This window comes from Oncorhynchus kisutch, linkage group LG15 (genome assembly GCF_002021735.2).
Source record: "Oncorhynchus kisutch isolate 150728-3 linkage group LG15, Okis_V2, whole genome shotgun sequence".
Taxonomy (NCBI): Eukaryota; Metazoa; Chordata; class Actinopteri; order Salmoniformes; family Salmonidae; genus Oncorhynchus; species Oncorhynchus kisutch.
The window spans coordinates 59,616,028-59,628,325 of NC_034188.2; positions in this window are offsets into that span (position 1 = coordinate 59,616,028).

The following is a 12,298-nucleotide window of genomic DNA, read 5'->3' on the forward strand; positions in this document are numbered from 1 at the left end:
TTATTTACCTTCAGAGGTGAATGTATCAAACCAGTTGACGTGATAAAAATGTTTTGTTGTTGTGCACTCTCCTCAAACAATAGCATGGCATTTTCACTGTAATAGCTACTGTTAATTAGAACTGCAGTTAGATTAACAAGAATTTAAGCTTTCTGCCCATTTAAGACATGTCTATGTCACGGAAAGTTGGCTGTTGTTTAAAACGTCATTCTATTCACATTAGCACACGTTAGCATCCGTCCCGGTTTAGGGACACCCATCCCGTAGAGGTTAATTCAATTGGCATCAAGATTAGTTGCTCTTTCACTCTCCCCAAAGTTGGTAAAAAGAGGTGTGTGTGTGTAGGTGAGTATGGAGGATGGGCCCACCATGTACATGTCAGTGGTGAGGGGCAAGGTGGTGGAGTTAGTGGTGGTGGGATCATGTTGTTGGAGGTACTCTGGGTAGGACCAATGGTTCATGGGCTGGAGAGCAGTAGCTGCAGGCTGGGCTATCCAACCTGCACAGAGGCCGACATCATTGACTGTGGAGGAGTCATTGGATAGGCTACTAGCCACTTCAAACCTGGAAGTCCCTATGGATATACCATACTGGGTTAGCACTAGTAGCCAATAGTAATGTAAAGATTTAAACTTATCCAAATAAATGATGGGAATATATACTCCAATTCACTTACCAAGACGTGCATATGAAGGCAAGTTGTTGTTTGTGATCCCAACCTGTGAAAAATATGTACTGAGAAATCTACCTGAAGGAAGGGAATCTAAATTCACTCTTTATTATTTAAGCTGAGTTACAATGGTATTTGGGCTTTAAAGCTCAGGAGTTTACATTCAAATGCTGTATGTGCATTATCAACGGTAAACCCCGGGTGGTGAGTGATTATAATCCTTTTAAATGCCAACATCATTTCCACAGTAGCTACAAATCCACTGGCTTATATAGGCATGATCCCTGTGTGTAGAACAATGTATTCACTTGCATTACTTCACAGTTGAATAATAAGTCAATTATATCCATTTATGTGTGTGTGTGTGTGTGTGCGTGCATGCGTGCGTGCGTGCATGCGTGTGCGTGTGAAGTATGTGGGAATTTGGAGCAAACAGTGGAATGGCAGAAAGGATCTGGAACAGGAGACCATTAAATTGAATCCAGGCATGCAAATTCACTTGGCAGGCTGGAGCACTTAATTGTATACTGTATATTGTTGTTGCAAGAGGTGTTTCATATATTATATGGTGTATTCATCTATTACTTCATTTTGCATTTCTCTTTTTTTTTTAAGACAAATACCACACATTTAGTAAAATAAATTGAACTCAGTCTAACTTCTTCTACTGATCAGCTGAACCCTTCCCGGAACCTCTGAGAACCTCTCTTTTTAGAGAGTCCCTCTGAGAACCTCTGAGATTCAAGTAACACAGTCCATTTAGTTGGGTATCCCTCCTTTTTTTAACAGGCCCTCAATCTTTCTATCGCATCAGGGTCTGTTGGTTGGAGTGTAGTGTTGAGAATGCCGTACTCTGTGTGCCTTGTGAGTTTTCAGGTAATTAATAGGTTGAGAGGTTGGTAAGAGGGCTCATTGGCATGGCTGAGCTGAGCTGATTTGCATAGGCCCTGTGCCCAGCCTTGCAGCCAGGTAGTAACTGTCATGGAAAAACACCTGCATTATATAAGGAGAAAATCCCCTTTTCTACCCTGCTGTAGGAATCTGATCTGATCTTCTCCAGGCTCCTTTCAGTTGACGTTGTGCATGTCCAGCCGAACGAAAGGCCATCTCTCTCGGTTTTTAGGGCATGTTGTAAAGATAAGAAGAAATGCTGAAGATTCTGTTTGACGCTTCAGGATGACAGGTTGACACTTATCTAAAATGTTTCCAATTGCATTCCTGTGGCTTGGCCTCTGTTCTCTTTTGTCTCCTGCTCTGTCTTGTTCAATCCTCTATTATAGAATGACAGGCTCACAAGCCCTGTCATTTTGAATTCCGTAAAGAGAGTGTGGAAGACGTGAAACAATGATTACTATCTATCAACAATGACAAACCACCGGGGTATGATAACTTGGATGGAAAATTATTTAGGTTAATAGCGGATGATATTGCCACTCCTATTTGCCATATCTTCAATTTAAGCCTAGTAAAAAGCATCCTTATTAGGTCAGTTTGGATCACCACTTTATTTTAAGAATGTGAGATGTCAGAATAATACAAGCCAGAATGATTTACTTCAGCTTTTATTGTTTTCATCACATTCCCAGTGGGTCAGAAGTTTACATACACTCAATTAATATTTGGTAGCATTGCCTTTAAGTTGTTTAACTTGAGTCAAACATTTCAGGTAGCCTTCCACAAGCTTCCCACAATAAGTTGGGTGAATTTTTGGCCCATTCCTCCTGACAGACCTGGTTTAACTGAGTCAGGTTTGTAGGCCTCCTTGCTCACACACACGTTTTCAGTTCTGCCCACAAATGTTCTATGGGATTGAGGTCAGGGCTTTGTGATGGCTACTCCAATACCTTGACTTTGTTGTCCTTAAGCTACTTTGCCACAACTTTTGAAGTATGCTTGGGGTCATTGTCCATTTGGAAGGCCCATTTGCGAACAAGCATTAACTTCCTGACTAATATCTTGAGATGTTGCTTCAATATGTCCACATAATTTTTTATTTCTCATGATGCCATCTATTTTGTGAAGTGCACCAGTCCCTCCTGCAGCAAAGCACCCCAACAACATGATACTGCCACCCCCGTGCTTCACGTTTGGGATGGTGTTCTTCGGCTTGCAGGCCTCCCCCTTTTTCCTCCAAACATAACGATGGTCATTATGGCCAAACAGTTCTATTTTTGTTTCATCAGACCAGAGGACATTTCTCCAAATAGTAAAATTTTTGTCCACATGTGCAGTTGCAAACCGTAGTCTGGCTTTTTTTATGGCGGTTTTGGAGCAGTGGCTTCTTCCTTGCTGAGCGGCCTTTCAGGTTACATCGATACAGGACTCGTTTTACTGTGGATATAAATACTTTTGTACCCGTTTCCTCCAGCATCTTCACAAGGTCCTTTGCTGTTGTTCTGGGATTGATTTGCACTTTTCGTACCAAGGTTCTTTCATCTCTAGGAGACAGAATGCGTCTCCTTCCTGAGCGGTATGATGGCTTCGTGGTCCCATGGTGTTTATATTTGCGTACGATTGTTTGTACAGATGAACGTGGTTACTTCAGGCGTTTGGAAATTTCTCCCAAGGATGAACCAGACATGTGGAGGTCTACACATTTTTGTTCTGAGTTCTTGGCTGATTTCTTTAGAATTTTCCGATGATGTCAAGCAAAGAGGCACTGAGTTTGAAGGTAGGCCTTGAAATACATCCACAGGTACACCTCCAATTGACAAATAATCTGTCTGTAAACAATTGTTGGAAAAATTACTTGTGTCATGCACAAAGTAGATATCCTAACCGACTTGCCAAAACTATAGTTTGTTAACAAGAAAATTGTGATTGAAAAAAAAGAGTGATTGAAAAATGAGTTTTAATGACTCCAACCTAAGTGCATGTAAACTTCCAACTTCATCTGACCATGACTCCATCTTGTTGCTTCCCTCCTATAGGCAGAAATTAAAACAGGAAGCGCACGTGCTTAGGTCTATCCAACGCTGGTCTGACCAATCAGATTCCACGCTTCAAGATTGCTTCGAACACATATACTGGGATATGTTCCGGGTAGCCTCAGATAATAACATTGACGTATACACTGACTCGGTGAGCAAGTTTATACAGAAGTGTATAGGATTAATGGCAGCATTTGCGCAAAGCTGAAAACACTTATCACGGCATTTAATCATGGCAAGGCGACTGGAAATATGATTGAATATAAACAGTGTAGTTATTCTCTCCGTATGGCAATCAAACAAGCTAAGTATCAGTATAGAGACAAAGTGGAGTCGCAATTCAATGGCTCAAACATGAGACATATGTGGCAGGGTCTACAGACAATCACAGATTACAAAAAGAAAACCAGCCAAGTCATGGACATCGACGTCTTGCTTCCAGACAAATTAAACAACTTCTTTGCGTGCTTTGAGGACAATACAGTGCCACTGATGCGGCCCACTACCAAAGACTGTGGGCTATCCTTCTCAGTGGCCGACGTGAGTAAAACATTTAAACGCGTGAACCCCCGCAAGGCAGCTGGCTGGTGTGTTTACGGACATATTCAATCAATCCCTACCGCAGTCTGCTGTCCCCACATGCTTCAAGATGGCCACCATTGTTCCTGTTCCCAAAAATGCTAAGGTAACTGAATGACGATTTCCCTGTAGCACTCACTTCTGTAATCATGAAGTGCTTTGAGGGACTAGTCAAGGATCATATCACCTCCACCCTACCTGTCACCCTAGACCCACTTCAATTTCCTTACCCCCCCAATAGGTCCACAGATGATGCAATCGCCATCACACTGCACACTGCCCTGTCCCATCTGGACAAGAGGAATAGATATGTAAGAATGCTGTTCATTGACTACAGCTCAGCATTCAACACCATGGTACCCTCCAAACTCATCATTAAGCTTCAGACGCTGGGTCTTGACCCTGCCCTGAACCACTGGGTCCTGGACTTCCTGATGGGCCGCCCCCAGGTGGTGAAGGTAGGAAACAACATATCCCCTCCGCTGATCCTCAACACTGGGGCCCCACAAGGGTGCGTTCTCAGCCTCCTCCTGCACTGCGTGCCATGCACGCCTTCAACTCAATCATCAAGTTTGCAGATGACAATACAGTGGTAGGCTTGATTACAAAAAATGACGAGACAGCCTGCCTGGTACGGCAACTGCATTGCCCACAACCGCAAGACTCTCCTGAGGGTGGTGCGGTCTGCACAATGCATCACCGGGGGCAAACTACCTGCCCTCCAGGACACCTACAACACCCGTTGTCACAGGAAGGCAAAAAGATCATCAAGGACAATAACCACACAAGCCACTGCCTGTTCACCCCGCTTCCATCCAGAATGCGAGGTCAGTACAGGTGCATCAAAGCTGGGACAGAGAGATTGAAAAACAGCTTCTATCTCTAGGCCATCAGATTGTAAACAGCCATCACTAGCACAGAAAGGCGGCTGCCAACCTACAGACGTGATATCATTGGCCACTTTAATAAATGGAACACTAGTCACTTTAATAATGCCACTTTAAGAATGTTTACATATCCCGCATTACTCATCTCATATGTATGTAATGTATACTGTATCCCTCACTATCTATTCTCTACTATCTATTTCATCTTAGCCACTCTGTCACTGCTCATCCATATATTTTATACTTATATATTCTTATCCCATTCCTTTACTAGATTGTGTGTATTAGGTTTTGTTGAATAATTGGTTACATATTACCTGTTAGATACTGCTGCACTGTCAGATCTAGAAGTATAAGCATTTCGCTACACTCACAGTAACATCTGCTAACCATGTGTATGTGACCAATAACATTTGATTTGATTTGAATACTGTTCAGTCGTGTGGTCAGGTATCACAAAGAGGGACGTAGGAAAATTGCAATTGGCTCAGAACAGGGCAGCACGGCTGGCCCTTAGATGTAATCTCTCCTGGATCAAAGTGGAGGAGAGATTGACTTCATCACTACTTGTATTTCTGAGAGGTATTGACGTTGAATGCACCGAGCTGTCTGTTTGAACTACTGGCACACAGCTCGGACACCCATGTATACACCACAAGACATATCACCAGTGGTCTCTTCACAGTCCCCAAGTCCAGAACAGACTAAGAGAGGTGCACAGAGTACTACATACAGAGTACACAGAACTCTGTTCTCATGCAAGCAGTAAAATGAGATTAAAAACATAAAAAATAAACCTTATGGAACAGCGGAACTGTGAAAAGACACAAACACAGGCACAGACACATGCATACACACACATGATAAAATACGCACTATACAGACATGTACACATGGATTTTGTGTGGTAGATATGTGGTAGTGGAGTAGTGGCATGAGGGCACACACTTAATGTGTTGTGAAATCTGTTGTGAATGTATTAAAATTGGATAACTGCCTTAATTTTGCTGAATCCCAGGAAGACTAGCTGCTGCCTTGGTGTAATAAGTAGAAATATAAATACACTAAATTCGTAGTTCTTGTTATGTTTCCCTCGCCGCTCTAGGGGGCACTGTCTTGGCATTGTGTAGATGAAGTCCTCGTTTCCTCGTCAGCAACCTCGTTTCCTCGTCTGAGTCTCAGACTCGCACCCCTTGCTATGGCTTTTCATCAGGCAGCCCTAAGGACGGAGCTATAGAGTCAATCACAGAAAGGAGAAACTGCCAGTTAGCTTATATCCGTGTGTCAGGGCAGCAAAGGGTTGAGTCTGCAACTAAAGACCTGTAGTTAGCTGCCCTGGGACTACATGTGCAAATTAGCTTTGCCTATCCACGGCACATTTACATGGATGTTGCATTACTGTAGTATTGTGTAATATAATGTGCATTGTCCCCTGTAAATAAAAATAAAAATATTATTAATTGATTGCTCTTTAAAAATGTAGGTTCAATTTCTTATTGTTTGCTTCATGGGTGTGGTGGGGAGGTGTGCCCCTTTCTGTCCTGAGGTAATTTCAAGACAGTATTTTTGTCCATTTAGGAGACAGCTTTTGGCTCGAGAGCACCCCTAGTAACAAAAGTTATGTAAACACTCTTTAATAAGAGGTGTCATAGATGTGATTTGCTCCACTGATAGTGGTTCTGATTGGATAAGTGAACAGGAAGGAACATAATAGAAACAAAAGTTGAAGCTCAAGCTCAAGTGTGCTACACCCAGAAAACCGTATGTCTGTAGGCACTAAGACAGACCCGAAACGCATGCTACCTCAGACATTCTGCATGTATTAGCTTGAAATGAGTGTGGTGGCCTCTTTAAGTAGGCCAAGTTGGAATTTGAAACGCACTTCTATTGTGAAACAAATATTTTCAACAACATGAGAACAGCACATACTCACTTGCTATATAAACTGTCATCTTTTTACAAACAATTTACTTGTCAATTTGATAGACTAGAATAGGCTATAGAGAATTTAATGTTGAGACATTATAAATAGAGGGAGCCATTTTCCCATAGGAATGTCATTAATGACAACGTATTCAGAGTTTGATCGATGGACCCAGCGTGAATGAAAAATACTTTTGAGTCATAAATTGTGAGCAGCTCTGTTATCATTGTTGAAACGGATATTTTGGAAGTATAACTGTTACCAGTTCACATCTATTCCCTTCGTCGACTCCCACTTAATTCATTTGTTTTTAATTCATAATCTTCTCTTAATGATATGAACCAGTAGATATTTAATGCACATTCATGATAACTTTGACTCACTATCAGACACACTCCCTGATCTTTCTCAGTGACATAATTAATCAAAAGGTTCAAAAGTTAGACATCACTCAACTAAGGCAAGGCATCTGCAGATGAAAAATCATGGTCTTTAGGCTCAGGAAATTGGTCCATAAAAATGTTACTTATTTAATACACATTTGGTTGACACCGGAAAGGAATATCATACCTTTCCTTTGACTTATACATTCCCCAGGTTTGACTATATGGTTTGACTATATTTTTTAAACTGTGCCTTTAAAAATCACTGTCACATACAATAAGACACTGTTTGTCTGTGGACGTGTGTGACCAAGGTGTGTGAAACCGTGGGAACCCTTTTCCTGTTGTCAAGTGTCTAGAGACTGATTATGATCTATAATGCAGAGAGTAAGACCCTATGGTTTCAGATCTGGCTGTACACTGTAAGCACTTGGCCTGTTTTGTTAGCTGGATTGAGTCCTGCCACTTTCCTCTCCAGATCTAAATCAGAACATGATTGATTTACCCCCCAGCACAGTAAAGTACACTGACTCCAGGAGCAGTCAGCTGATTTATCTTTTTAACCAAATAACAATTTTAAATTACATTCACATTATCATTCAACTCTATAAGGCCCAATTACTAGTAGACAATAATGTAATACCAATTACTACACCCCCCCACCGCCCCTACCCCTGCTGCATTCCTACATATCACTCAATGAGCCCATCAACACTGCACTAAATGTCCTCCTACATCTACCAAGGGGCGGCAGGTAGCATAGTGGTTAGAGCGTTGGGCCAGTAATCAAAAGGTTGCTGGATCGAATTCCTGAGCTGACAAGGGAAAATCTGTCAGGCAGTTAACCCACTGTTCCCCGGTAGGCTGTCATTGGAAATAAGAATTTGTTCTTAACTGACTTGCCTAGTTAAAAAAAATGTTTTTACACTTAACTTACTGTGGTGCAAAAGACTGTAACTCGTCCCATTGTAGTACATAATTCTGAATGTGTTGTTTCACCTGGAGTAGGATCAATGAGTAACTTCATATTACTGAATTGTTGATTATTTTCCATATTAACTACAGTATGGAGTTGTTGTTTCATCCAAACAGTGAAACTATAGTAAATAACCAGCTAATTACAGTAAAACTTTAGGCAAGTTGAATGATAAGCATAAACTTAAAAAGTGAACTATCACTTTAATTACATTAAGTGTGTCTGTACTGTAGTCAAACAGACCTCATGCAGCCTCTGACAAAGCTGTGGGCTCTGACAAGCAGTAACCACATGTATAGCATGCATGTCAGTGGGAAAGGAAGCTACGGCACACAGCATTACTCAGAGGTCAAGCCATTAGAACCAACCAACGGAAGGTAAAGCATTAGCTATATAGCTGTGAAACGGAATACAGTGCATTCGTAAAATGATTCTAAAATTTATACAATTATGTTTTTCACTCATCAATCTACACGCGATACCCCATAATGACAATGCGAAAACAGATTTTTAGATATTTTTGAAAATGTATTAAAAAAAAGAAAACAGAAACACCTTATTTACATAAGTATTCAGACCCTTTGCTATGAGACTCGAAATTTAGCTCAGGTGCATCCTGTTTCCATTGATCATCCTTGAAATGTTTCTACAACTATATTGGAGTCCACCTGTGCTAAATTTAATTGATTGGACATGATTTGGAAAGGTACACACCTGTCTATATAAGGTCCCACAGTTGACAGTCAGAGCAAAAACCAAGCCATGAGGTCGAAGGAATCGTCCGTAGCACTCAGAGACAGGATTGTGTCGAGGCACAGATCTGGGGAAGCGTACAAAAAAAAAATCTGAATCATTGAAGGTCCCAGAGAACACAGTGGCCTCCATCATTATTAAATAGTAGAAGTTTGGAACCACCTAGAGCTGGCTGCCTGGCCAAACTGAGCAATCAGGGGAGAAGGGCCTTGGTCGGGGAGGTGACAAAAAACCCGATGGTCACTCTGACAGAGCTCCAGGAAACCTAGCACCATCTCTATGGTGAAGCATGGTGGTGGCAGCATCATGCTGTGGGGATTTTTTTCAGTGGCAGGGACTAGGAGACTAGTCAGGATCAGGGGAAAGAAGAATGCAGCAAAGTACAGAGAGATCCTTGATGAAAACCTGCTCCAGAGGAGTGGCTTCGGGACAAGTCTTTGAATGTCCTTGAGTGGCCCAGCCAGAGCCCGGACTTGAACCTGATTAAGAATCTCTGGAGAAAAACTGAAAATAGCTGTGCAGCAACGCTCCCCATCAAACCTGACAGAGCTTGAGAGGATCTGCAGAAAAGAATGGGAGAAACTCCCCTAATACAGGTGTGTCAAACTTGTAGCGTCATACCCAAGAAGACTCGAGGATGTAATCCCTTTTTTAAAGTATTGTATTGTCAGTATTGGTGGATTGTGTGTAGATTGATGAGGGAAAAAACGATTTAATCCATTTTAGAATAAGGCTGAAACGTAACAAAATGTAGAAAAAGTCAAGGGGTCTGAATTCTTTCTGAATGCACTGTATCATGTCATGTAAAATGCTGAATTTGATACATTTGGAAGACCTTCATTATTTTTTTTAATAATGCATTATTATATTCCACTACCTATTGGTGAATATAACCTCTTAATGTAACTGCAGCAACCAGAAACTGTACAAATGGATATTAGATTGAGCGAGTGTGTGAGGGGGTGTCCACATTTAATATGAACAAGAGCAGTTCTATTTATATATTTAATTGATATTAAATACGGCGATCTAAGAGAACATAAAAAAATCACGATTTCAGTCCTATTCCTCATAAACACAAACACTCACGAGCATGCACGCACGCCAAACACACTCAGACACGCATGCACACACACAATTCTGAGCTGTACAAAAGAGGAAGCAACGCAGCTGTGATGTGTTTTACAGTGGTGTGGCACTCAAGATTTTTGGCAACATGAAGACCAACCTCCAAATGATTGCCTTCCTGTTTCCAAAGGGGCTTCAACGCTTTCTCCAGTGATTCTGACAACATTGATTTTAGCACTTTTACCACACGTCAATATGCTGAAGTAGACAGTTACTCTCGTTAAAATTGTGGATCTCAAATTAGGATTTGGTTTGAAGTGCTACTTAAACACCATCCCTGTCTCTGATTAAAGAATGTAAAAATCCTTCTGTCCAAACAGAGGCCTACTCTTTTGTTCCTTTTATACTGGCCAAAGTATTACATCTCCATCTGCTGCTTTATAAAGACTTTCTAAGTCAAAAACCACAGTAAATCATCTTAACCATGACACTAGAGTGCATAACGGTGAGGAAGCTTGGAGAAGACTATCCATCAAGACTGACCTGAAACATGTCGCCACACGACCTGAACGGTTGACTCAGCAAATGCTAAGTAGAAAATCCTTTTTCTGTAGGGCATGTTGTATCAAATATGACCCTCAACCTCTGACCCCAACTTTTGACCCTCAATGACAATGTGCAAAATGCTAATTCTCATGCCATAGTTCTCAGTGCTGTTATCTTGTAGTAATCATATGGACTTGTTCAACACTGTGCAAATTTCCACTGCGCCCACATTCAGTACGTACTGTATGATGACTGGTCAGTTGGAGGAGGTAGGCTAATTGACACTGAGTCACTTGCTATTACTTTCCATGCAATAATATGTTAGCATGCTGTAGTAAAAAATCTAAATGATTCTGTTAGGCAACATTTGATAAATTGATAAAAAAAAGTACAATATCATGCTTTGGAATATAGCACAACTTTTGGTCAGATAAATTAATTAATTCATGAGTTGATGTGTCAACATTTCTAATTTCAATTTCGATTCAATTTTTTGAAAGGATCATGTACTTACATTTCTCCCAGGGCATGCTCTACGGCTGTCAGATATCTCAAGCTCTGAGTAATTTGTTGAATTGCTTGACTTTTCTTAATAGGATCTGAGTTTGAAACAGAACCATAGTGAGTGATGGGCTTCAGTGACTTTCTTTATAGCAGCCGCTACAAAACCTCAAGTGATGTCACATCTCTTCCAACCACAGGTTTCCCTGAGTGGTCCCAGTGTCACCAACGCTCCACTGACATTGACTTAGAGCTTGACTACTACACTCTTTTACACTCTAAACATGTCAGTGTTCACCAAGATCCATTAGATGAGATGTATTTTACTTGAATGGTACCTACATAAGGACACTTTAGAATTTTCGATAAATGTTTTATTATCCACACAATTCAAATAGTAACTATTAATAGTTACTGTTTTCTTTACATTCTTTATATTCAAACAAGATTACAACAGAGTAAGTATTTCTGCACAATATTGTACATGAAACAGTTCTTCCCCTCGTAAAGCCTGTAGAAATGTTGATTCATGGGGAAAACAAAGATAAGAAATTTGCAGTTTTACGGCTAATCTCATGCTATTCTACACATTTTGCCATGAGGCTGAGAGAAACTGTTGCTGTTTAAAAGCACATTTCCTGAAATTCTACACATTTTGTCATACTCGTGGCAAAGGCAGACAGATTAATAGGCTACACATGCAATAGTGTCTAAAAGACACATATAATCAACATTTCCAGGGTTTGAGATATCCATTGTAATCTTCCTGATATGTTACCTATAGCTACTATTTTGACCAGAACTAGAACATAATGAATACGTTTTAACTTACATTATCATGGTGAGATAATTATGTAGTTCCAGCTACTACTACTACGCCCTTGTCTAAAAGTTATCACTGTTCATTCTATTTTCTTCCCATGGCTTTTGAATGAGTGCACTGACTGATGCAAAGTATGGCTTCATTTAGATAGCTGATGCAAAGGAGCTGTTATAGAGGGGATTTCAAATGATCACAGAGGTGTTCTGTGGCATTAAGCAAAATGAGCCACTTTGATTACAATGAACATTTATATTCACC